At 35.9% G+C, this 27,981-nt stretch overlaps 1 protein-coding gene and 1 pseudogene across 1 annotated transcript in view; both read left to right on the top strand.

Annotated features, from left to right (window-relative positions):
* Positions 1 to 27,981, top strand: part of DACH2 (dachshund family transcription factor 2) — a 632,298-nt gene that overhangs the window by 426,427 nt on the left and 177,890 nt on the right. The window lies entirely within an intron of this gene.
* LOC130841756 (N-acetyltransferase ESCO2-like) lies at positions 23,863 to 25,730 on the top strand (annotated as a pseudogene).

Genomic DNA, 27,981 nt, shown 5'->3' with positions numbered 1-27,981 from the left:
AAGCAATTGTTCAGAAAACTTCTGTCATTTTGTGACTCAAATTAATGTTAGCCTATCAAGCACAAACACTCTTTTCTGCACTTTGAAACTAGAAAACAGAATTATTTAACCTTTGCTAAATTGAGATATAATTGACATATAACGTTATATTACTTTCAGGTGTAAAACATAATGATTTGATATTTGTATATATTGTAAAATGATCACCATCATAAATCTAGTTAACATCTGTCACCATACATAGGTACAAAATTTTTTTTGTGGTGAGAACTTTAAATACTCTTTGGCAACTTTCCAATATTCAGTATAGTATTAACTATAGTCACGATGCTGTACATTACATCCCCATGATTTTAGTTATTTTTTTATAACAAAAATCATGTGGATGTAATAATTCCCTTCACGCAATTTGCCCATTCCCCCACCCTGCCTTTGGCAACTACCAATCTGTTCTCTGTATCTATGAGCTTTTCTGCTGTTCTTCCATATATAAGTGAGATCACAGAGTAATTGCTTTCCTCTGTCTGACTTATTTCACTTAGTATAATGCAATGAAGATCCATCCATGTTGTCACAAAGTGATTTTAATGAGTTTTATTAGAGTATAATTCATAAGCCACAAAATTCATCCTTTTAAAGTGTACAATAGAGTTGTTTTAATTTTTTTTTATTTTTTAAAGCTCTTTATTGGAATATAATTGCTTTCCACAGTTGTGCCCATTTTTGAGATACACCAATGTGAATCAGCTGTATTTATACATATATCCCCATATCCTCTTCTTCCCATGACTCTCTCCCACCATCCCTATCCTGGCTATCTAAGTCATCACCCATAATTGAGTTGATCTTCCGGTGTTATGCAGCAGCTTCCCGCTAGCTATCTATTTTACATTTGGTAGTGTATATATGTCGATGCTACTGTCTCACTTTGTCCCAGCTTCCCCTTTGCCCTGCCCCACCCTGTACCCTCAAGTCCGTTCTCTACATCTGCATCTTTATTCTTGCCCCGTCTCTGAGTTCATTAGTACCATTATTTTAGATTCCATATATATGAGTTAGCATATGGTATTTGTTTTTGTCTTTCTGGCTTACTTAGCTCTGTATGACAGTCTCTAGGTCCATCCACCTCACTACAAATAAATTATAGTGATTCCTTTTTTTTTTTTCCAGTTTTTTTTTTGGGGGGGTACACCAAGTTCAGTCATCTGTTTTTATACACATATCCCCGTATTCCCTCCCTTCCTTGACTCCCCCCACTCGAGTCCCCCCCACCCTCCCCGCCCCAGTCCTCTAAGGCATCTTCCATCCTCGAGTTGGACTCCCTTTGTTATGCAACAACTTCCCACTGACTATCTATTTTACAGTTGGTAGTATATACATGTCTGTGCTACTCTCTCGCTTCGTCTCAGTTTCCCCTTCACCCCCCGCCCCCTCCCATACCTCGAGTTCTCCAGTCCATTCTCTGTATCTGCGTCCTTGCTCTTGTCACTGAGTTCATCAGTACCATTTTTAGATTCCGTATATGTGAGTTAGCATACAATATTTGTCCTTCTCTTTCTGACTTACTTCACTCTGTATGACAGATTGTAGTTCTATCCACCTCATGACACATAGCTCCATCTCATCCCTTTTTATAGCTGAGTAATATTCCATTGTATATATATGCCACATCTTCTTTATCCATTCATTTGTTGATGGGCATTTCGGTTGCTTCCATGTCCTGGCTATTGGAAACAGTGCTGTAATAAACATTATGGTACAAGTTTCTTTTGGGATTATGGTTTTCTTTGGGTATATGCCCCGGAGTGGGATTACTGGATCATATGGTAGTTCTATTTGTAGTTTTTTAAGGAACCTCCAAATTGTTTTCCATAGTGGCTGTACCAAATTACAGTCCCACCAACAGTGCAGGAGAGTTCCCTTTTCTCCACACCCTCTCCAACATTTGTTGTTTCCAGACTTTGTGATGATGGCCATTCTGATGGGTGTGAGGTGATACCTCATTGTGGCTTTGACTTGCATTTCTCTGATGATGAGTGATGTTGGGCATCTTTTCATGTGTTTGTTGGCCATCAGTCATTCCTTTTTATGGCTGAGTAATATTCCATTATATATATGTGCCACATCTTCTTGATCCATTCATCTGTTGATGGGCATTTAGGTTGCTTCCATGTCCTGGCTATTGTAAATAGTGCTTCAGTGAACATTATGGTACATGTTTCTTTTTGGATTATGGTTTTCTCAGGGTATATACCCAGTAGTGGGATTGCTGGGTCATATGGTAGTTCTATTTTTAGTTTTTTAAGGAACCTCCAAATTGTTTTCCATAGTGGCTGTACCAAATTACAGTCCCACCAACAGTGCAGGAGAGTTCCCTTTTCTCCACACCCTCTCCAGCATTTATTGTTTCTAGAGTTTTTGATGATGGCAGTTCTGACTGGTGTGAGGTGATACGTCATTGTGGCTTTGACTTGCATTTCTCTAATGATTAGTGATGTTGAGCATCTTTTCATGTGTTTCTTAGTCATCTGCGTGTCTTCTTTGGAGAAATATCTATTTGGGTCTTCCGCCAATTTGTGGATTGTGTTATTTGTTTATTTTGGTAATAAGCTGCATGAGCAGGTTGTATATTTTGGAGATTAATCCTTCGTCAGTTGCTTTGTTGGTAAGTATTTTCTCCCATTCTGAGGGGTGTCTTCTTGTCATGTTTATGGTTTCTTTTGCTGTGTAAAAGGTTTCAAGTTTCATTAGGTCCCATTTTTTAAAAATTTTATTTCCATTATTCCAGGTGGAGGGTCAAAAACAATCTTTGTTTGTTTTATGTCATAGAGTGTTCTGCCTATATTTTCCTCCAAGAGTTTTAGAGTGTCCATCCTTACATTTAGGTCTTTAATCCATTTTGAGTTTATTTTTGTGTAGGGTGTTAGGAAGTGTTCTAATTTCATTTTTACATGTTGCTGTCCATTTCTCCCAACACCACTTGTTGAAAAGGCTGTCTCTTTTTCCATTGTATATTCTTGCCTCCTTTATCAAAGATAAGGTGCCCATAAGTGCATGGGTTTATCTCTGGGCTCTCTATTGTGATCCATTGATCTATATCTCTGTTTTTGTGCCAGTACCCGACTGTCTTGATTCCTGTAGCCTTGTAGTATAGTTTGAAGTCAGGGAGCCTGGTTCCTCCAGTTCCGTCTTTCCTTCTCAAGATTGCTTTGGGTATTCGTGGTCTTTTGTGTTTCCATACAAATTGTAAAATTTCTTCCTTTAGTTCTGTGCAAAATGCCATTGGTAATTTGACAGTGATTGCGTTGAATCAGTAAATTGCTTTGGGTAGTATAGTTATTTTCACAATGTTGATTCTTCCAATCCAAGAACATGGCATGTCCCTCCATCTGTTTGTATCGTCTTTGATTTCTTTCATCAGTGTCTTATAGTTTTCTGCTTACAGGTCTTTTGCCTCCTTAGGCAGGTTTATTCCTAGGTATTTTATTCTTTTTATTGCAATGGTAAATGGGAGTGTTTCCTTAATTTCTCTTTCTGCTCTTTTGTTGTTAGCGTATTGGAATGCAAGAGATTTCTGAGCATTAATTTTGTATCCTGCTACATTACTAAATTCATCCATTAGTGCTAACAGTTTTCTGGCAGCTTCTTTAGGGTGTTCTATGTATAATATCATGTCATCTGCAAACAGCAAAAATTTTACTTCTTTTCCAACTTTGATTCCTTTTATTTCATTTTCTTCTCTGATAGCTGTGGCAAAAACTTCCAAAACTATGTTAAATAATAGTGGTGAGAGTGGGCACCCTTGTCTCATTCCTGTCCTTAGAGGGAATGCTTTCAGTTTTTCACCATTGAGAATGATGCTGGCTCTTGGTTTGTCATATGTGGCTTTTATTATGTTTCGGTAACTTCCTTCTTTGTCTGCTTTCTAGAGAGTTTTTATCATCAGTGGATGTTGAACTTTGTCAGGGGATTTTTCTGCATCTATTGGGAGGATCACATGGTTTTTTCCTTCAATTTGTTAATATGATGTTTCATATTGCCTTCCAGGGATAAACCCCACTTGATCATGGTGTATGATCTTTTTAATGTGCTGTTGGATTCTGTTGGCTAGTATTTGGTTGAGGATTTTTGCATCTATATTCATCAGTGATATTGGCCTGTAATTTTCTTTTTCTGTGACATCTTTTTCTGGTTTTGCTGTCAGGGTGATTGTGGCCTTGTGGAATGAGTTTGGGAGTGTTCCTCCTTCTGCTGTATTTTGGAAGAGTTTGAGAAGGATAGGCATTAGCTCTTCTCTAAATCTTTGATAGCATTTGCCTGTGAAGTCATCTGGCCCTGGGCTTTTGTTTGTTGGGAGATTTTTAATCACAGTCTCACCTTCAGTGCTTGTGATTGATCTGTTCATATTTTCTATTTCTTCCTGGTTCAGTCTTGGAAGATTGTATATTTCTAAGAATGTATGCATTTCTTCCAGAGTATCCAATTTATTGGCATATAGTTGCTTGTAGTAGTCTTTCACGGTCTTTTGTATTTCTGCGGTGTCAGTTGTTACTTCTCCTTTTCATTTCTAATTCTGTTGATTTGCGTCTTCTCCCTTTTTTCCTGATGAGTCTGGGTAATGGTTTATCAATTTTGTTTATCTTCTCAAAGAACCAGCTTTTAGTTTTATTAATTTTGCTATTGTTTCTTTCATTTCTTTTTTATTTATTTCTGATCTGATCTTTATGATTTCTTTCCTTCTGCTCACTTTGGTGTTTTTCTGTTCTTTCTCTCATTTTTTAGGTGTAAGGTTCGGTTGAGTATTCAACATTTTTCTTGCTTCTTGATGTAGGATTGTATTGCTGTAAACTTCCCTCTTAGAACTGCTTTTGCTGCTTCCCATAGGTTTTGGTTCATTGTGTTTTCATTGTCATTTGTTTCTAGGAATTTTTTGATTTCCTCTTTGATTTCTTCAGTGACTTCTTGGTTGTTTAATAGCATATTGTTTATCCTCCATATTTTTTTATTTTTTACAATTGTTTTCCTGTAATTGATACCTAGTATCATGGAGTTGTGGTCAGAGAAGATGCTTGATATGATTTCAATTTTCTTGAATTTACTGAGGCTTGATTTGTGACTCAAGATTAGGTCTATCCTGGAGAATGTTCTGTGTGCACTTGAGAAGAAAGTGTATTCTGTAGTTTTTCGATAGAATGTCCTATAAATCTAAAGTCAAAATGGTCTGATGTCTCAATTAGAGCTTGTGTTTACTTATTTATTTTGTGTTTGGATGATCTGTCCATTGGTGTAATTGGGATTTTAAAGTCTCCTACTATTATTGTGTTACTGTCGATTTCCCCTTTTATGGCTGTTAGCATTTGCCTTATGTACTGAGGTGCTCCCACTTTGGGTGCATAGATATTAACAATTGTTATATCTTCTTCTTGGGTTGATACCTTGATTATTATGTTGTGTCCTTCCTTGTCTCTTGTGATTGTCTTTACTTTAAAGTCTAATTTATCTGATATGAATGTTGCTACTCCAGCTTTCTTTTGCCTTCCATTTGCATGGAATATCTTTTTCCATCCCCTTACTTTCAGTCTGTATATGTTCCTCGGTCTGAAGTCCGTTTCTTATAGACAGCTTATGTAAAGGTCTTGTTTTTGTATCCATTCAGCCAGTCTGTGTCTTTTGGTTGGAGCATTTAATCCATTTACATTTAAGGTAATTATTGATGTGTTTTCCTATTACCATTTTCTTAACTGTTTTGGCTGTGTTTCTGTAATTCTTTTCTTCTTCTTGTGTTTAGTGCCTCAAGGAGTTCCTTTAGCAGCTGTTGTAAGGCTGGTTTGGTGCTGCTGAATTCTCATAACTTTTGCTTGTGTGTAAAGCTTTTGATTGCTCCATTGAATCTGAACGAGATTCTTGCTGGGTAGAGTGTTCTTGGCTGTAGGTTTTTCTCTTTTGAGACTTTAATTATCTCCTGCCACTCCCTTCTGGCCTGCAGAGTTTCTGCAGAGAGATCAGCTGTTATCCTTATGCATTTTCCCTTATATGTTATTTGTTGCTTTTCTCTTGCTTAATATTTTTTTTGTGTGCTTAATGTTTGTTAGTTTGATTAACATGTGCCTCGGTGTGTTTCTTCTTGGGTTTCTTCTATATGGGACTCTCTGCACTTCTTCGACTTGGTTTACTATTTCCTTTTCCATGTGGGGGAAATTTACCACCATAATCTCCTCAAATATTTTCTCAGACCCTTTCTTTTTTTCTTCTTCTTCTGGGATGCTGATGATTAGAATGTTGGTACGCTTAATATTGTCTCTGAGGTCGCTGAGACTGTCTTCCATTCTTTTTATTCTTTTTTTCTTTTTCCTGCTCTGTGGCAGTTATTTCCACCATTTTGTCTTCTAACTCACTTACTTGTTCTTCTGCCTCAGTTATTCTGCTCTTTTATACCATCTAGAGTATTTTTAATTTCATTTATTGTGTTGTTCATTACTGTTTGTTTACTGTTTTGTTCTCCTAGGTCCTTCTCAAATTTTCTTTTATTTTCTCTATTTTGTTCTTGAGATTTTGTACCATCTTTACTATCATTACTCTGAATTCTTTTTCAGGCAATTTGCCAATTTCTTCATTTATTTGGTCTTGTGGGTTTTTATCTTGCTCCTTTGCCTGCAAGGTGTTTCTTTGTTTTCTCATTTTGTATAATTTATAGCATTTGCTGTGTCCTTTCGCTATGCTGCCTAGTAGAAATTCCTGTTATCTCTGTGCTGTTTGGCTTGAGATGTCAAGCACTGAAGCTTGCTGGCCTTTGGTTGGATTTGGAGCTTGGTGTTGAGAATGGGAACTCTGGGGGAGGACTTGCTGATTAATATTCCATGGGTTCAGGAGTTCTCTGGTGGTCCAGTGTCCTGCACTCTTCTCTGCTGTCTCAGAGGTCCAGGTTTTACCCCTGGCCAGGGCACCAAGACCTTGGAAGCTGCACGGCACTGAGAAAAAGGAGGTAGAAGGAGAGCAAAGAAAAAATGGAAGAAAAAAGGGAAGAAGGGGAAAGGCCCGACAGATCCCCAAGACTGGTGGTAAGAGCAACTCTAATCAGTCAAGATCACACAAGAAGATGTGTACACTTGCACTTATAAAAAGAGAAGAGGAAAAGAAACCAAAGAGAAGCGAAAAAGAGAGAGCAAAGAAAAGAAAGAAGAGGTTACTCATAACAATTACAAGCAAATCCACATGCAAATATATACAGTAAAAAATTTACCAGCAGATACCTAAAACCAGAAACAAGACAAACATACCAAGAAGTCCTCCAATACTTCTAGGTAGGGCTCTGCAGCTGCTGTGGAGAGGACTGTGGAGAGCTCAGACTGTGGTCTGGTATTAGTCCTGTGTATATCCCCACAGTCCCCAGTTGTCCCCTATGTCTACGGTTTCTATTGTAGAAACGCTCGTCTATTCAGGTAATCCACACATGTAGGTTATATCAAGCCTATTGTGGGCATTAAATGTGCTCCTCCTGTGGCTATTTCTCTTTCTCTTCTTTGGTCCTGCAGTCCTCAGGGATCAGCTTTTGTTTTGGTCCCTACTTTGCATGTGGATTGCTTTCAGGAGTCGGTTCCCTGCACAGGCAAGAAGGGGCAAAAGTGGGTGATTGGGCCTCACTTACAACTTCAAGTTGGGGGGTAATGAGGAACATGGCAGTCTAACTGAATTCTTCAGGTGTACTTGCAGCAGCAGACATCAGTGTGAGCCTGAGGCGTGCTATGCATTCTCCCAGGGAAGTTGGTCCTGATCATAGGACCCTTGGTATTGGTGGGCTTCCCCTGCTGCCAGGAGGGTGTGGCCAATAACTTGTCTTACACACAGGACCCTTAGCAGCAGCAGGTGGGCAGGCAGCGTGTCTGCTCACGGCCCATGGTGGAGGAAGGGAGTGGAGCAGTGTGCAGGCCGGCGTGGGCACAGGACCTGGTGGGTGGACTTTTTCAGTCCAGGAGCCGTGGGTTGTGCAGCTTTGCAGGCTGTGAGTTTGGGGAGAGGGATGTTCCTCCCAAGCACTCTGAAACAAAAGTCCCCTGCCTCTCCATCCGTCCCACAATTTTCCCCAAACTGCCTCTTGTCTTGCTGGCATACCTGCCCCCCAGGCTGTTCTCATGTAGCCAGTCCCAGCTCTCTCCCTGGTGGCTGTTCTCTGAAGCCCAAGCCTCGGTGCCCAGCCCCCACCACCACTGCAGGTGAGCAGATTAGCTTTGCTGGCTGGGGAGTGCTGCCTGGCTGCTCCTTGCAGGGATCTCTCCACTCTACCCTCGGCTGACCTGTCTATTGCTTTCTCTTCTGGGGGCTCCAAGTCTCTCCCTGTCCTTCCCCACCAGTGAGTGGGCTCCACAATGTGTGGGAGCCTTACCCCCTCTCATAGGTCCCTCCCAGAGGGGCTGGTCTCCTTAGAATTCTTTGTCTCTCTTTTTCCCTGCATTCCTTTGCACTACCCAATTATGTGGAAATTCTCTTGCCTTTTTGGTGATCTGAGGTTTCCTGCTGACATTTGGAAGGTGTTCTCCAGGAGCCACTCCCCAAGTTGATGTATTTTTGATGTATTTGTGGGGAGGAAGGTGATCTCCACGTCCTACTTCTCCATCTTTTTCGAGGTCTACCAATTCAGCTGTTGTAATAAGTTTAGATTTGCACAACTATCACCATTATCTAATTCTAGAAATTTTTATCACCCCTGAAAGAAATCCCACACCTATTAAGGGTCACCCCTGCTTCTCCCACTCCCCAGCCCCTGGCAACCACTAATATACTAATGCATTATATTGTCTCTATGGATTTGCCCATTTTAGATATTTCATATAAATGGAATCATGCAATATGTGATATCTTAGGTCTGGTTTCTTTAACTTGATATACGCTTTTAAGGTTCGTCCATACTTTAGCATTTATCAGTGCTTCATTCCTTTTAATGCCTGAATAATATCCCATCATATGAATAGTCTACATTTTCTTTAGCAGTTCATGTGTTGATGAACATTTAAGTTGTTTCCACTTTTTGCCTATTGTAAATAATGCTGCTATCAATGTTCACATGCAAGATTTTAGGTGGACATATGTTTTCATTTCTCTTCCATATATACCTATAAGTGGAACTGCTGGGTCGAATGATAACTTTATGTTTAACATTTTGAAGCAAACCCAAAGTGTTTACCAAAATGGCTGCAACATCTTACATTCTGAAAGTAAATTTGTGGTTTGTATATCCACAGATTGGTTTCAAAAATTACATTTTAATACATCACACATTTGCTGGATATTCTTCACTCTGTGGTCTTTGTTGTGTAAATTTCATGACATTCCAACATTAAAATTCCCCTTTTTAAAGGGAAGTTGATCCTTCAGAGTAGCAGGAACTCCAGTGCCCCCATGAATGTTAAGAAGAGCAAAGGTTGTGACTTTAAAGAGAATTTAAGAAGTGAAATATAGTTTGGTTGATGTAGGGAGAGAGGACTGGCCTCTGACTTTTCTAAAGTTTATAGTATATAAATATACAACAGAGAAATAAATCATACCACAAAGGGTCATAATAGCAGTATTATCATCAAAACCAGTGTTTTCATTATAAAATCCTCCTAAACTTAGACTAGCATTCTAACCTTTGGCTGCTGGTCACAGGTGGAGGTAAGATTGTTCAGAGGGAAAAAGGTTAGTCAAAAGAGTGAGAAGAGTATTACTACTAGGGATAAAGCCATGCCTATTTGACTCTGGGTTGGGGTGGGGAGCAGGGAGGGTTGTGCAAGACTTTCATACTGAAATAGCATGAACAAGGTGAGAGGAATTCATATACTGGGAAGTTTGTTACTACTTCAAATGTCTTAAGATACATTGTTTATGGATTCAGGTATGTCCTCAAGGGAGTTATTACGTCCTCTTAGGACTTTTTCTTTCTCTCCCAGCTTACCATGGAGAGTTAGGCCTGAATCTTAAACCTTAAAACAGTTAAATAAGAGCCCTTTCAAGGGAATTGTCACACCAAAAATCACACACATATTTTTTATCTGTATGTAAGCACATGTATCACCTAATGATAAAAGGATAAGGCTTATACATAAGATAATTATTTAAATACTCTCAATATATTTCTGCTTAAATTCTATTAACAAATAATTAAGCAGTAACTTAGAAAATTAAGGAAAAACCAAACAAAACACAAATCTGAGTACACACAATGAAAATGAGTAGATCTTCAGGAATAAAAGAAGAATATATTTGGAGAAACTTTCCAGAAATCTCAGTTAAGATCATTGGCTCTTAGGGTAGAAACTCAATGTAGAAACTTAATGTAGGCACTTACTGTAGGAAATATTTATTTCACTTATGTGTGAGAGTTTTGGTTTCTGACTCACAGAGAAGTTGATTAGGCATGGATTCTCATAAAGCATGTTTTCTTTAGCAAAATTTGATTCAATTAATCAGGTAATATAAGACACTTCATCAGAGCTGGCCTGATCTGTAAGTCAGATGATTTCATGGACTCTGGGAAATCGCATCAGTGTTTGTGCCATTGTCAATGCTCCTAGTACCCGTCTAATGCAAAGTATAAAGTGCATTTCAAAGGTCTCTAGGGTATTATAATTTTCACACTTATCAGTTATTTACATCTTAGTGTGAATGAAAGTTTGAGAGTTAGTGCTGATGAGAGGAGAGAGTTTCCTGGGCAAAGCCTAACAGATAGAGATTGTGTGCAACCAAAAAAGAGAACTGAAGGTTGGGCCCCAAACACTTAGTCTGGCACTTTCACACTTCACCTCATTCTTTTCTGAACCCACAATATTTCCTAAGGAAAGGTATATCTAAATTTTAAAATTTGTAAACTTGAGAATTCCTAACTTCTCTTTCTTGCCAAAAAATGAAAGTCACTTCACAAGGATTATTCTCCATGTCCAAATTTGAGTCCGTGTCTACTTTACCTAATGCACTCCCAGACCACGTGTCTTTTTCTGTATGAATCACATTGTCAAGCCTCTCTAGCTGGGTTGTGAATAGTTACAAATATATCCACTAGGTGATCATTATAAGATCCTAATATTTCTCTTAAATGGCTTGCAGAAATGTGCGAAGCAACCTCTAGAAACCTCCAGGACTTATTTGCATCTCAATAATTTTTAACCAAGAGGCAAAAGTTTTTTTTCTCCAGATGCTCAAGGTTTGCATTTTATGGGACAGCAGCTTCTGCTAAAAATATATACCTCATTATAGAAATAGAGCATAAATGCTCTTCCTAGCAAAATTTCTGGCTTTTAGATTGCTTTATCCTTCTGGGACATAATCAATGGAGCATTGATACATTGTACTGGAGACCAAACCTGATCCCATAAAGGACTGAGTGTGTAGGCTCTGAAGTTAACATGCATGATTTAATAAATATTTTTGTATTGTCAGGAGAGATATTAAGCAATACTAAATATTTCAATGGTATTTCCTTATGAAATTCAAATGTTTTGAATGTGGATCTTTTTTGGAGAGGGTAGGAGGGCTGACATTTGAGGAATCCAGAGAACGGGGAGAAGTGTCCTGTTATAAAGTTTTATTGTTGTTGTACCTTTTTTCCAAATCTACCCACCATTGAGTTTTCTCATAAATGCAAACATCCTTCACAATCTGTTTTTAAAAAACCACAAATACATTACTCAGAGGAATATTTAAGGAACCATCAGGAGGGGAAAAACTCATTGGTTTAATGGAATGCTGTCAAGTCAAATGAGCATCACCAACGGCACTGGGGCAGAATTGATACTTTTGCACTGACATGTTAAAAGAAAAGCCCATGCATTATTTAGAAAACCCAGGAATCTGTCAGCTGTATGATTGCCGAGTTAGCAAAAGCAGGAGGATGCTGCTCAAGTTGAAAAGAAACGCGTAGGCACAGATCCATATTGTAACCTTTCATGTCTACACCCACCATGAATAGTCAGCTATTATGCGGTCAGCATTTTTGAGTTTTTCTCTTTTAAATTTTCAAGTGCTTCAAAAGGCAAAAGAGGTAGATCTTTTATTCTAAAAAAGCAAACTGTCTAGGCTGTTATTTTAGTGTTAGAGTGAAGATGACAAGACCAAAGAAAGACTGTTTTTCATCTTTATGAGTGCTGTGCATGTTTCCCAGGAGTGTTTTAGGGTTGTTAAGGTAGGTATTATTTTTACACATTTACCCCATGGACAAAGTATTTTTTTAACCATTTGCCATTCAACAAAACAGGAGGAAACATTTTGTTTTAGTGCTTTAACCACTCTAGCATAACATTTATAAACATGGAAAGTTTAATCCTCTACTAATATAAAAATGAAAATATAGATACTATACATATCAGCATTTAAAATAATTCTATTAAATACATAAAGGTGCCATCTCTCTAGTACTATATTGCAAAACTATGGCTCTTGATCTCCTCATGTCCTTGTATTATTCCTGTGAGGCAAGTAAGAAGCCAGTACTCTTCCTGTTATTGTATAAAAGAAAGGCACAAACAAATCCAATGCCTTCTTTAAGGTTACAGAGTTTAATAATAGGAGAAAGTTAATGGTAATAGAGACAAGATTTTATATTTTCAGCCTAGTGAGCCTGGTTGGCTTTCTATGCTACTTTTACATCCAGACTTTTCTCTGTAAGTTGCTGTGCACTTATGTATTTAATTTGTCTCTGTGCCAGACAACACTTAGTAAAAATCTTCAATTAGCTGATAATTTATAGTCAGTGAAGAAAAAAAATCAATGAAGAAAAAATCACATAACTATCTAAACAGGAGTAATGGCATAAAGTTGGAAAATAAGATTTTCTGTGTCATCTATATTTTGGAAAAGTGTCCAGATAGGCTGTAGAAGTTAAATTGCTAATGAGGTCCAATTTAAAACTGCACCTTAATTTGGTAGAAAATTATAAACTTTGATGTTATTACCATTGGAAATAATGAATACAAGTAATTTATAGAATGCATGTTTTTCCTTGTTTTCTGGATCTTTAGGCTTTCTATAGGAAGAGATGTGCATACTTTGGCATATAGATAGTTAAACTTTCTTTTCAAAAGTTCTTGTGGGTTTTGTGTTACAAAGACACTTTTGGGACAAGCATCAACATATACTTCTCATTTGCAGAAGACTCGTCATCATTACCATTACCTGCTGTTTCTACTGACAGAATCACAATGAGTTAAATTCTCAGGGAGCTAAATTAATATTTTCAGTCTACCTGTGGAATGGCCTGAGGTCTAAATTACCACTTTATCTAGCTTCTTTGTCTCTTGTTGATGTTTTCCAACTCTATCTTCTCCTTTTCCTCTTCACCAACCTTGTTTACCCTCCTTCTGAGCTGTGTTTACCTTTGGAAATAACAGACATCTACATTAATAAGAGCATTTCATATCCTGCAGTAATGTTTCTGGAGGTGTGTGTGAAAGAAAGAAGGAGAAAAGAGAAGAAGGTGAGAGAGCTGTTCCTCCTAGGTGAAGTCTTCCTGATTATTTCTGATTATTTCCCACTTTGAATGGTATCATTATCTGTTACAGTTATTTATATTTGGTACATATTGCACTTTATGAAATAGTTGTGTTGATTGAAGATAACTGGATTATATCTGATCAAACTGAAGCCCTGCCCTCAAGCAAGAAACAAGAACTGCCAGGATGTTTTGGAAATGAGGAAAAATAAGAGGGTGCATTTGAAGTTAAGTTGGAAAGTTGCAGATGAAGCTAGCAGATTATTAAATGTTAGGAGATCTGGGTTCTAGAAGCAATTCTGCCAAGAAGTAGCTGTGAGACCTTAAGCATTTCTCTTCCTGTATCTGACTCTGCTTTTCTATGCGTAAAAAGAGGAAGTGGAACTAGATGACATTTAAGCACAATTCCAGCTGTGGTAGTTCTACCTTTGTGCACAGGGTGAGTGGTTATTTCTGGCACTCTAATTTCAGAAGAGGGCAAGAGAAGTGTTCTATACATAGGTAAGTGTGGCTGTTTGGTTCAGAGACTACCTATACATAGATTTTAGAAAACTAATAATGCAGATATGGTTTTATTGTGAACCTTCTGTTACTTTCTAGAATTTTAGTGTAACAAGAGTATATCTTCTTCATACATATTAGATAACACTGACTTGCTATGTAATGCTTCTCAACTGTACATGATAAAGAAAGTGGCCCTGGCCCAAATCCCTCTGTCCTCACAATAAAAGGGTAAAAGTATTAGTGTAACATATGCTGGAAGAAGAACTGGGTTTGTCATTGTTCTTGAAAGAGTTAGAACTCAAGTGAGAAGCCTTCTATCCCCTCTGCTTGTAGGACCAAGTCAATTATATTTACCTCCTTCAGTTTAGAACACTTCTGATTTCTGTGAGCTGTATGGCTTAACATACTATGAATAACAGCACTTTAAAGCTCTCTTTGAACTACCTGAACAGACTTTCTGTGAGAAACATTGTAACTAAATAAAGTGCAATAGATTATGTATTTCAGTTATTCAGCAGTGCTTCAGGGTATAGTCTTCCCTGGATGTATAACGTTAATGGGAACTGCAGGCACTCATTGAAAGAAAATATATACCTTTTGGTTTGTATTTCAGCCATTTAGGCATATTGCATGATCTACTTTACTTGATTTATCTAGTCTGTAACCTTCCTTGCATTCTAAGAACTGGCACTGTGTTTTAATAGCAGAAAAAATAATTTTGTCTCATTGAATCAAAATTACCTGCTTGCAAGTAATCTATTTTCACATGTAAGCTTTGTTGTACCAAATTTACTTTGGAGTGGAAGTAATATGTCTTTGTAGAGCACAAGGAAATACCTCCGGGCACCTGCCAAGTAATAAGGAAGGAATCTTTCAGTTTCTTCGTATATTTATTACAAGAACTAAATGCAATGCAACAAAAAACTAATGATAGAAATGCAAGTAGCACAGTTAAACTATTGAGAATGAAGCATTTTACATGTCTGTCACCTTGCTGATCTTCTACAAATTTATGGTCTCTGAGTACAGAGGTCTAAATCTTCAAAACTTAAAAAACAGAGGTGCAGCATGAACTAATCTTCATTTCTCCCCCTATCTTCTTACAGCAACACTAATGGAAATGTATTTTGTTTAATGACTCTGAAATCCTGTTTGTAATTAGATGTGGGAATTGGTCTTACTTTGTAACAGATGATACTGGAATAATAATATGAGAGATGCTACACTGAGACCACTATTCTCCTAAATCTATATCATTTTTCATTTTATTGACAGGAGATATGTGCAAGGAACAAAGAAATTGATTTTAAAAAAAGAGGAAGATAAGATCTACTAAGAACTTCCAATGCAAATATTTTAGTGTTATTTTCAATATATTGCAGTGAGGGAGGGAGAGGGCACATACCTTGTTTTTAATTTTAGGAAACAAGAGTTTTAGATTTGTTGTTTTGTTCCTGATAATGATCTTTGAATGTTTTTGCAAAGACTAGATAGAGAAGTTTAGTTAAGTGACAGAGATCATATTATTGAAGCATGTATTATATGTTAGGGTGATTATACAAAATAGTTAATATCATCTTTTAAAGAACAAATTTTACATTTAAACAAAGAATTTGAAGAGTGGGCAGATTGAAAGCAACAGCTGTTCTGTACATCATGTTCTTCATTGTCAGTAAATGCTACCATCACAAATCGTTCTGGTCACTGAAGATTTAGTAATGTTTGTAGATATTAGATGTTTTTACATTTAATGCTAATGAACTACAGGAACCACAGAAATACTTACAAAGAAATTAGTTGTGTTATGGATATGTTTCATCTTCTCTTCAAACACGTGTTATTGCCATTTATAATAGTAAGAATGCTTAGACACTTTCGTGGAGATGTTGATTAGCATGTACTTCATAGTATATGTTCATCAGTTGAGGTGTTGCTGCATTCCTTTGCTTTCAAATTCATGTGTTGGACTCTTCTTAGTAGATATAAGACTTGGCAAAAGTGAAAAAATATTGTGGATCATTTCCTCAGAGTCTCAAATTTGTTTAGCAATATATTTTACAAATCAATTTTCACATCTGTTTATTTCCTTTGGTTATCACAAAACTCCTATAAAGTAAGCACAGCAGGTATTATGATTATCCCCTTTTGGTAGTTGAAGAAACCAAAGCCACAAAAGGCTCAAAGAGTTGGCTAAGTTCAGACAGATAGTATATGGTCAAATACATTACTTTTAATTCCAAGGCCAACATTCTTCCATGGCAAAATAACTCACTGTGAAGAAATTAAATTGAGAACACATTTGGTTCCATCAATACACAGGTTACTAGATTTTGGTGACTTCATAATGGATAAGAATACAATGTAATTAGAATGAAAATATCCCCAAACTGTGGATTCATAACTCTGCTCACATTTCAAAGCAACAGAGTGGATTTCAATTCGCTGGTGGTGAACAGAATATTTTATTTGTTATGATAACTAGCGTTTTTTTTTTTTTCATGAAAATGGGCCCACTAATGGATTCCCTACCCTTTCCCTGCAAAAGGAATCAAAGATCATATAAATGACAAAGTAACAATTATGAAATCCTTGTTTTTTAAGATTAAAAACAAGTCATGTGCACTTTACCTCTCCTGTTGCAGTTTATTGCAAACACCAACATATCTGTATTGGAGGTTTTCATTAGATTTTCTTTTTCTAATTTAAAAAATCAATTTCTTTGTTATTTGTATATGTAATCAGTTAGCTACAAGGGCTAATAAAATGACCCGCTTGAGTTCAAAAGTACAAATTAACTGTAGGGATTCTAGCTGCTTTATTATGAAATACTAGAGAACTCTTTACACTTATGCAGCAATATGGTAATTGTGTAATTTTCATGTTTATGTTTATTTGCATAGAATAATATCTTAATATAAAGTTGGTATGATAAATGGATAAAGGATAGATCAATTATATCAACTTTAACAGATGCTTCTAGCACATATTAGGTACTCAATAAATGTTTACCAAATGCTGATTATGTAGTATGCATCTCATTCTATACATTACACTGGAGTCCTATGGATTATTACACTGTATTGCCATTCTATCTCTGTCTTCATTATTGACAAAGATACTTTTGTCAATAAAAACAAAAAATTGTATTTCCACACAAAGTCCAAAATAAATACGTAAGTGGAAATTTTATGACTAACATTGTTGTGCTTTCTAAACAGCCTACAGAAAAGTGTACCTAAAGGTAAGATAGTTATAATGAACAATTATGTAATAAGTTTCAACTTGGGAACTTCAAAGGAAAATGTTTAATTTGTTGCTGTGATTTACTACTGCAAACAAAGTCAGCCATCGAGTAGTTATCAATGGAGTATTTTGAATCACTTCCAATTTGAAAGATAAGCTTGTCTTAGTGATGGGAGCATTAGTACAGGAAAATTTAGGTATTAGGCATGGAAGGTAACATAAAAAGATGATCAGAGAGAATCTGGAAAAAATTCAAACCACTGACAGCACTAGATTTTAATATATTTTGATCTGTTGCTGATAGTTTTGATAGCATGTGTCAGAGTAAATGAAAGAGGGCGGTGGTGGGTGTTGGCCGATAGATATAAAGCTAGGCAGAATTGGAACAACCAAAACAGTGGAGCCTAGTTATCCCAAAAGCAAAATTCAAGTGATGGTTGAAATGGAGTCATTGGAAATCTGTGAAAAGGCATGATCTTGAACATAAAAGAGGCTCAAATAAAATAAAGTCCAGGCATACTGGATTAGAATGGTCAGTAAAATAAGCAAAGAAAAAGAAAATAAAAGCAAGTGTAGGCATATCTACATTTTTCACCCCTTTATGGAAGCACTCAGAGAATTTCATGTCTGAGTTGAACTCAGTTATACAAAGTATACTGAATTAGGATATTCCTAAAGATAGGAATGCAATATAAGTCAGAAAGGAAATAGCCCTCAAACTGTAATACTAAAGAAGAATAAGGCACAAGGTTGTATACTTAACCATCTAAGACATCATGAAATATATAGACTTGGAGAGACAGATTATAGATACATTGCCAAGAAATACCATAAAAATTAATAACAAACTGCTTTTTTTTATTCATTTACACATCCACATAACTGTTGACCTTAAAAACAAAAGAGCCAGTTCTTTACCAGCAAAATGACTTTATTCAGGAATAGCAGAGGATTGCAGTTTTGGACAAACTATAGTGAACCATAGACAAGTCCAAAGAACAGAGGAAGAGGACTTGCTTTTATAAAGGAAAAGAGTAAGTTGGGAGTGGCTATTTATGAGGGTGGTGATGGCTTCTAATTGTCTGTGCTGTTGCTGGGCAAGGAGAACTTCTTTCCTCCTGGTGGGGTCTGAGTGGTGGTGCCTGAAAGCTCCCCCTTCAGGGCTTCCTGATTCCATTTTAAATGAGTTTTCTTTTATTTATTTTCACACAATCTGTCTATTCTTCTTTCCTTTCATTCATGTACTCATTTAATAAACATTGATTGATTGCCTACTCTGTGACATTGATGTTAAGGAAAATAAGAATCTGTTCCCTAGAGATGCTGGTAGAACTGTTGTGAAGATAAAATGAAATAATGGCTTTGAAAGTGCTTTCAAAAGCTAAAAGTACTTTGCAAATGCTAAGTATTTTTATTGCAAACTCCCAGTATGTGTGATGACTATTTCATAAACTTGTAGAGTGTATACAGATAGTTCATTTGAATGAATTAGTCCTCATGACTATCTTTTTCTTAATTTTTAAGGTAATTCTGGGAAATATATGTGGGAGGAAAAGTGGATAGCAAACTTTTCTGTATAACTGCAATAATGCTTTGTAGTTATATAGGTTATACAAAACTTTTTATTCCAAAGCCATTTTATATCCATTGTGTCATGAGTTCATGTTGTGAAAATGAAAGGGAATTATGGATGTGAAATATACTTTATAGATTCTAATTGTCAAACATATGTGAGGAGTAATTATTTACTTATTTTAAGAATGGAGATCATTTTTCTGCTAAAGGAGAGGTACCACCTTCATATGCCCTGTGAAGTCTACTCTAGTTCCCAACCTAAGCTCAATCCCTATCCTGACCCTGCATCCTAGTGCAGATCCACTTTTGTACATATATATATATAGATGTATATTTTAGAATATAAAGTTTTATGGACATGAATGTTCATCACGGTGTAATTTACAGTGGTGTTACAGCTGAGCCCTGAAGCCACCAGCTTTCAAATACCATCTTTGGTACCTTTCAAACTCTTTTCCAGAGTACAATGGCATAGTCACATCTCAGGTGGATATGTTCCACCTGCCCATTTTTATTTTAAATCTATTTTATCTGATATGAGTACTGCTATGCCAGCTTTCTTTTGATTTTCATTTGCACGGAATATCTTTTTCCATCCCCTCCCTTTCAGTCTGTATGTTTCCCTAGATCTGAAGTGGGTCTCTTGTGGACAGCATACATATGGGTCTTGTTTTTGTATCCATTCAGCCAGTCTGTGTCTTTTGGTTGGAGTATTTAATCCATTTACATTTAAGGTAATTATTGACATGTATGCTATTACCATTTCCTTAATTGTTTTGGGTTTGTTTTTGTAGGTCTTTTCCTTCTCTTGTGTTTCCTGCCTAGAGAAGTTTATTTAGCAATGGTTGTAAGGCTAGTTTGGTGGTGCAGCTCAATATCAAAAAAAAACCCAATCCAAAAATAGGTGGAAGACCTAAATAGACATTTCTCCAAAGAAAACATACAGATGGCCAACAAACACACGAAATGATGCTCAATATCACTAGTCATTAGAGAAATGCAAATCAAAACCACAATGGGGTATCACCTCACATGGGTCAGAATGGCCATCATCAAAAAATCTAGAAACAATTAATGTTGGAGAAGGTGTGGAGAAAAGGGAACTTTCCTGCACTGTTTGTAGGAATGTACATTGATACAGCCACTATGGAGAACAGTATGGAGGTTCCTTAAAAAACTAACAATAGAACTACCATATGATCCAGTAATCCCACTCCTGGGAATATACCCTAAGAAAACCATAATTCAAAAAGATACATGCATCACATTGTTCATTGCAGGACTATTTAGAATAACTTGGACATGGAAGCAACCTAAATGCCCATCAACAGATGAATGGATAAAGAAGATATGATACATATAGACAATGGACTATTACTCAGCCATAAAAAGGAATGAAATCAAGTTATTTGCAGTGAGGTGGATGGACCTAGAGTCTGTCATACAGAGTGAAGTAAGTCAGAAACAGAAAAACAAATACCGTATGCTCATGCATATATATGGAATCTAAAAAAACGGTACTGATGAACCCAGTGGCAGGGTGAGAATAAAGAGGCAGATGTAGAGAATGGATTTGAGGGCACAGGGACAATGAAGGGGAAGCTGGGATGAAGTGAGAGAGTAGCATTGACATATATATACTACCAAATGTAAAATAGATAGCTAGTAGGAAGCTGCTGCATAGTGCAAGGAGATCAACTTGATGCTTGGTGATGACCTAGAGGGGTGGAATAGGGAGGGTGCAAGGGAGGCTCAAGGGAGGGGGATATGGGGTTATATGTATAAATACAGCTGATTCACTTTGTTGTACAATGGAAACTGGCACAACATTGTAAAGCAATTATACTCCAATGAAGATCTGAAGAAAAAAAATAAACAAGTAATGATTAAAAACAATGATTATTTTAAAAGTTCCTTCTAGCTGAAATATACTGTTACCGTAAGTACAAATTAAAATTTGTTATTTCTCTTCTTATGTTTAACATGAAGGAATAGGGTATGGACAATGCTGTAGTTACCAATCTAGCCAGCATATTTTAATTTACCCCTTATTGTGACTCAGTTGTCTTTTCTGAGGTGTTAGTGCTACCTAGCTATTTGGTGCAGATAGAATTACTGGTGACAAATCAATGGGGATAGGGTATTTTCAATAAGATATACTAAAGACAATAGTAACGGCCTCACAATCCAAATTCTTAATGTGTATTCACTTGATTGAATTGTTTCCTTTGTTTTGGTGGCATAACAATTTAATTTCATTTGCACGGTGTCAAAAAACCCTGTATGTCATATCTACTATATGAGTAGAAAATGGACAAAATAAAGCAAAAAAACCCCAAAAAACCATTGTTTTCTAACACTACAGTCATCAGTGATCCTAAATGTATATATGTAATACCTTCAAATTAAATTAGGATCAGCTATATTCCACATTAGATTGTTAAAATCCATGCGTTGTACTAGCATTAATTTATTAACTAAATTTTAAAGGCATTAGTTTAGTAATAGCAACTTGACTAGTTTTAGCTCATTAAGCTTTACACCAAAACTGTGATCGAAGACTATTTGGATAATTTTGTTCCCTATGTAATTCCCCAGAACTGTGAAGACTTATTGCAACCCTCTGCTCTTTGCTCTCTCAGAGCCAAAATTCATCACTGGTTCATTTTTACATGAGCATTCAGAGGACATCCTTTATTACTCTTATTTAGAAGTCATATTCACAGACTCTCAAAAGAGAAACGACTTGCCTCTACCCAGGTGCAATCTCATATTTGACAATTTTGGAAGTCACAATTCATTGGACTTTATAGCCACAGGGCTGAGGAAATATGTAATTGTAAATTTAGAAACCATAAATGTTCATGTGTTCCACCAGCAAAGAGGGCTGTGGCCCCCATGTCAAGCTTGTTTTATCTTGAATTGATTTTTATTGGTGTATGCATACAGTTGGTTTTGATCTTTTACAGGTGAATCGCCCAAAATGCAGAATAGAATCATGGTTGATATAAATCAGAACCCACTTATTAAGATGTTGTACTTATTAAGGTTAAGTAACATTTTCATGGATAGAAATCTTCTGGGTTTTCAGTGTTTATCTTCTCTGGCTTAGGAATGACATTTCACAAATTAAAAATCAGTTACTCTTCTGCATTTTGGCTTGTCTTATCTGATAATTGATAAAAAAATACAGTATTTCTAGTATTTCTATTTCATAAGAAAATGACAGGTATTTTAAGCTAGTTTTGTTCACTCTGTCAAATGTGGACACATCTACTTCTCTCTCATCAGTATTTGGTTAAAAGAAGTCTTGCTCTAAAGTCCATGTAGCACATCCTAATGTTAAGTAATTTGAGTCTTAGAACCAAATGAAGTAGCCAGAGGCCACTGTGTGTATTTTTCCCTTTATTATTTTTAAAAAAACACTTGAAATACAGGAAACAAATATGTAACATATATGTAAATTATAAAGTATAATAATGTAAATATCAATGAACTCACCAAGCAACTGAACAACTAAAACATCCAAAACTTGCATTTATTTATGTGCCCATCTCTTTTCACATCCTTAAACCTCCCACCAACAGTAAGCACTTTCCAATATTTTGTGTTTAGCTTCTCATTGCTTTGTTATACTGCTTATTTTAACGGAAATATTTATTTATAGGAACAACTTACAGAATCATAGAATGCCAGAGCTGGAATGCTTCTTTGAGATCATCCAGCTCAACTCCATTGTTTTATATAAAGGAAAACTGAAATCCATAGAAGGTAGAATGAGGATGTCTAGTTTTTAAGTGAGAATATTATCATCATTTGGAGGTTGGAAAAATACTAATATTCTATGAATCTACTATCCATGCAATGATAACTGAAATCACAATAATTGATATTGAAATATTTAACAATAAAACTAGGTATTATAGTTCTCAAATTAGGAATATCTGTAAATTAAAAATATAAGAATTATATAAGGACATATTTACAGAAAAACTGCTTACAAATTAAAGTTGCATATATTGTGTATGTCTCTATATTATAAACACAGCATCAGTCCCATTGGAAAGTAGTCGACTTTAAAATGTTCAGTAAATTCGTATAAAATATCTCAATAAAAATAATTTCTGATGAAAATATTAATGTACTCTGATTTTCTTTATAATTATATTGCTGCACACATTAAAATAGTGTGGTGAACTAGTGAATTGATGTGATAAGTTCAAGAATGTGTGTATATTCTCAGAACAGTGAAGCAAGGTATTAATTTCCAAAACTATTCCTAGAAATCATAGCACATTATTCTTGATATCACAGCCATCTTCTTATAGAATTGATAACTTAAGACTTCTTTCTGATGCCTTGTCATTGTCACATTCCATATGTTGGATACTGGATTCATTTAAGGGGCATCGTGGGTAAGATGGCACTGATTTAGTTAAATAGTCTTGCTAAAGTTTTCCAGTCTTAAAAAGATAATGGTGCTTTGTAAACATATCATAAGGTGTTTCTAATTGTTTATCAACTGAGTCTATTTAAATTGGAGCTTCTTGTCCTCCTACTGAGGAAATTAAAGGAATTCTGAATCCTTTTGTAAATTGAAGACAGTATTTGATTTATCTTTTCTGAAATTCATAGTTTTGCCTAAAGTTCAATCTCACCAATTTGTATTAATAAAGAAGTAGTAAATCTGAAATATAGGCCAGAACTGACAATAGAAATTTTTGTGATGATGGAAATGTTTTTACATATTGTCCACACTAACCACATGTGACTCCATAGCACTTGAAATGTAGTTAGTGTGATTGAGGCGTTGAATTACTAATTATTTTATTTGAATAAGTTAGATAGCAACATTTGGCTTATGGTTACCATATTGGAAAATTCAGATAAAAATTAATAAAAGGTTAATTTGGCGATATTCAAGAAATAAGGATATAATCATAAAGAGATCCTACTGGACATGTTGTTCTCAGTTAATAAGCATTTGTAATTACTATGTTTGTTTTAAATTAATAATTTTAGGTTAGTTTCTTATGTAAGTAAAATAAATAAAACATTGGAAAAGAGTATATCTTTAGACTGACTTGGTTGTGGGGAGGTCGCAGGTCTGAGGGGCAGGAGTTCAATTAAGAAGATGTCAACTTTAACTCCAAGGAAAAGGAAGCAGCATTCTTTGAACTGTGATAACCTATTATCAGAAATTCCATCAAAGAAATTAATTTCAGACTTTATGGAAAATATATTTCCATCACCTAATAAAAAGCACATTTTGCAAAACAGTGATAAAAATGAAGAAAAGAGTCATTGCTCTCAAGGCCATTTCATTTCAAGTCCACTCAAAATGTCTAAAAATAGATTGACATCTGCAAATCAAGGTTCACCATTTAAATCTGCTGTGTCTACTGTTTCCTTTTACAACAAAGATAAGTGGTACCTCAATCCACTGGAGATAAAACTGATAAAAGAGAGTAGATCCATTTGTCTAAAAACTAATAATGAAGATAAATCGTATCCCAGTGTGACAGAAAAAATGCAGGGGAAACCAGTCTGCTCCAAGAAAATGAACAAAAACCACAGAAGAGTTTAACTGCTAAATGTCAACCAGGATAAAAGTGCATCAAGCCTGTGTCAAAGAATTCTAAAAATTCCAAGCAAAATTGAGTGGCCTATAAGCCAGTTGTGGAGAAAGAGAATAATTGTTACTCAGCTGAAAATAATCTGAATGCTCCTCGAGTTCTAAGCCAAAAAGTCAAACCACAAGTTACCCTCCAAGGAGGAGCAGCTTTTTTTGTTAGTATGAAAAAACCCTCTCTGAGAAAATTGTCCCTGGAAGATAAGCCATTACTGGGATGCACCCGAAAGGATAAATCAGAAGTTATTGAAGAACCTGATGTAGAGACTGTCAATGAAAGAAGTTTTGAGACAAGGCAAGTGCCAAAGTGTTTGTTAGTAGAAAAAGAACTGAATGTTGAGCTGCTCAGTGAAAGAAGTAAAAATGAAGAGAAATTAATAAAGATTGCATCAGATAGAATCATTTCTTCAAGGGAATGTAAAACCAATGAAAAGAGTTTTCCTTCAGAGGAGTCTTTCAGTGAGAACAAGGGAGTTTCTCCTGAGTCCCATGTCTATCCCATCTTCACTGTGTCTTCAGTCAATACTAAAAGATCTCTAGTTGAAGAACAGTCTCCTGTGGGATCCGTCACATCTACTAACTTCTTGAAACAGAAAAGTACTAATGCCAGAGATACAAATAAAGAGACAAAAGACCAGCTCATCATTGACGCAGGTCAGAAACATTTTGGAGCCACCATGTGTAAGTCCTGTGGCATGATCTACACTGCTTCCAACGCTGAGGATGAACTGCAGCATGTTCAGCATCACCACAGATTTCTGGAAGGAATCAAATATGCAGGCTGGAAAAAAGAACATGTCGTAGCAGAATTTTGGGATGGGAAAATTGTTAGTCCTGTCACGTGATCCGAGTTATGCTATCAGAAAGGTTGAAGATGTCCAAGAACTTGTAGATAATGAATTAGGCTTCCAGCAAGTTGTTTCCAGATATCCAAACAAAACCAAAACTTTTCTCTTTATTTCTGATGAAAAGAAAGTAGTTGGCTGTTTAGTTGCAGAGCCCATCAAACAGGTCTTCCGTGTCCTGTCTGAACTACCTGGTCCAGAATCCTCAAGCTCTAAAGAATGTCATAGGGCTTGGCAATGTTCAGATATGCCAGAACCTGCAGTCTGTGGGATAAGTAGAATCTGGGTCTTCAGACTGAAGAGAGGAAAGCACGTTGCAAGATGACTGGTAGATACTCTCAGGAATTGCTTCATGTTTGCCTGTTTTCTCAGCACTAATGGAATAGCATTTTCTGACCCAACACCAGATGGCAAGTTATTTGCAACGAAGTACTGCAACACCCCAAATTTCCTTGTATACAATTTTAATAGTTAGTCAGTTTCACCTATAGAACGGTTACTGTGTGGATAAGTTCAGACAGCCCATTAACATAAAATACAAACTATTTAACAAATATCAAAATAAAAATACTAAGATACACACGCATATACAGAACTTGCCTCAGTTTTATTCCTTATGAATTGAAAAGTCAGGAGTAAATTTGTTGAAAATTATCCAGGGATACAAAGAAAGGAAAAAAATCTTTGGATGATGTATACTGACTCTGAATCCTTAATTATGAGACTATGTAGCTATAACTGGAAAATTACTTGCCTCCTATGTAAGAACACTGACAAAGCAAGATGGTTTTCCACAGAAATGTGACCACTTATCGTTTATAAAGCATACTTTTGGGCCAGAATTATTGCATACCTGATCAGAAGCAAACAGGAAACTTTAAAGACAGGCAAATAAGTTCCATCCCCATTTTTTAAAGGTAATTCCTAAATTCATACACAAAATTTTCACTTTATAGGTACTTGGCTGTAGCAACTCAGTTTGAGTATATTTAAACTATTTTTAATTTCTAATTTGTACCAGGGAAAGATGATAAATAAGATTTCCATATCCTTTTGTAAATAACAGAATTCTATAGCTTAATATTTTTTTTAAATCATTAATAAAAGGCACACTTGTTATCAGACAATTAAAATTAAACTTTGTAACTGCAAAAAAAAAAAGAGTATATCTTCATACATTTCTTTTCATAGAAAGGGGAAAGACATCCATCACTCCACACTTCATTAGTACAGTTACAAATTCTAAATTTATTAGTGTAGATTTGTTGTTTTCTCACAAGGAGTAACAACAGAGAGGGAAACAGTGATATTATTCTCATTTAACACAAGAATAAAAAGAATAATTTCAAAGACAAAATAGAGGAAAAGCTACCAATAGAAACACTGGACCTCAAAATATTTAGTTCCTATGATAGTATCCTTAACTAAATACCCTGCATAACTATTTCTGAGGTTAGTAAAAGGGATCTTATAATTAGGTTAATTAGTTCCTAAATATATTAATGGATGAATTTTTACTGAGTTGCCATTTTCGTTTAGGAAGCATAATAATGACAATAAATTTCAATATGAATATGTAAATTTTATCCTTGAAACTATTGGTTTTGCCAATCTCTAAAGATCCCTTAGAGCTTCTTTGAAAAGCTAGCCCTGCCATTTAATTGAAAACTATCAAAAAGAATGCTATTTGCAGACTATTTTCCTAAAATTAAAAGAGAAGCTTCTTTTCATTGACTAAAGAGTTCCCTTGGCGTCTAATCATGTAAAAATGAAAACATTGCCAATCTGTCCTAAACAATGGACCACAATTAAGGTAAAATAGGTTTTGGGTCTTCAGTGTACTCAGGTTGTAAATAATAGCTTGACATCAACTTAAAGCAAAACATGCAGAGTGTGTATGGGGGGCATTATTCCTGAAGTATAGCAGGTGCAGTAGTCCTGTGTGATAAGGACATTAGGAGACCATTTAAAACAACTTTACCAAACAACCAACTCAGTTATCCGAAGTGGAAAGTAAATTCTCAAGTTTTACAAAGTCTGAGAGCTTTGGGGAGTATGTATTTGTCATTATGGTTAATTTGCACATACCTCACTGAAGAAAAGGCCAGGGGAGCTAGGCCGAGAACACAGCTGTACAAGCGGCTCAACTAATTGCCTCTCCATCCTCAACCTCATTTATCTTCATTTTTTCCCAATTACACCATATTATCAATAGTCTCTGTTGCATCAGAGTCTTAATCCCCCCTATTCAGGCAGCATTAGTTAGTGGCAGATGAATTCTTGGAGGGAGTCAGGGTAAACAGCCACGAAATGCCACCTCTTGCAGATGGCATTGCTCAGAAGAAATGTGACAAAACATTTGGAATTTGTAACTGGGCATTGGTATGAAGAGGCAAGCTGTTGATATTTTTTAAAAGATAATCACGGTGGTACAAGGTAAAAATGTAACCCATATTTTAAGGAGAAAAACAAAGGTGCAGGTGTTCACATTTCAGAAGATTAATACATTTTTAGAACTTATATTCCCACTGAGCACTATAGCCATGAAATCTTTTCAGGCCATGATATTTTATGATAATAAGTGGCTTATTTTCATTTGAAGCAAGGTACACACACTCTGTATTCAAAGACAAAATATTACTTATTTTTCTTTCCAATCAAATAACAGAATGTGAAATATCTATTGTGTCTGTTGCCAAACTGAAAATATGCTTCAAAATTGGAAA

The sequence above is a fragment of the Hippopotamus amphibius genome, chromosome X, assembly GCF_030028045.1.
Source record: "Hippopotamus amphibius kiboko isolate mHipAmp2 chromosome X, mHipAmp2.hap2, whole genome shotgun sequence".
In the NCBI taxonomy this organism is placed as follows: Eukaryota; Metazoa; Chordata; class Mammalia; order Artiodactyla; family Hippopotamidae; genus Hippopotamus; species Hippopotamus amphibius.
This window is presented reverse-complemented; position numbering and strand designations above follow the sequence as displayed.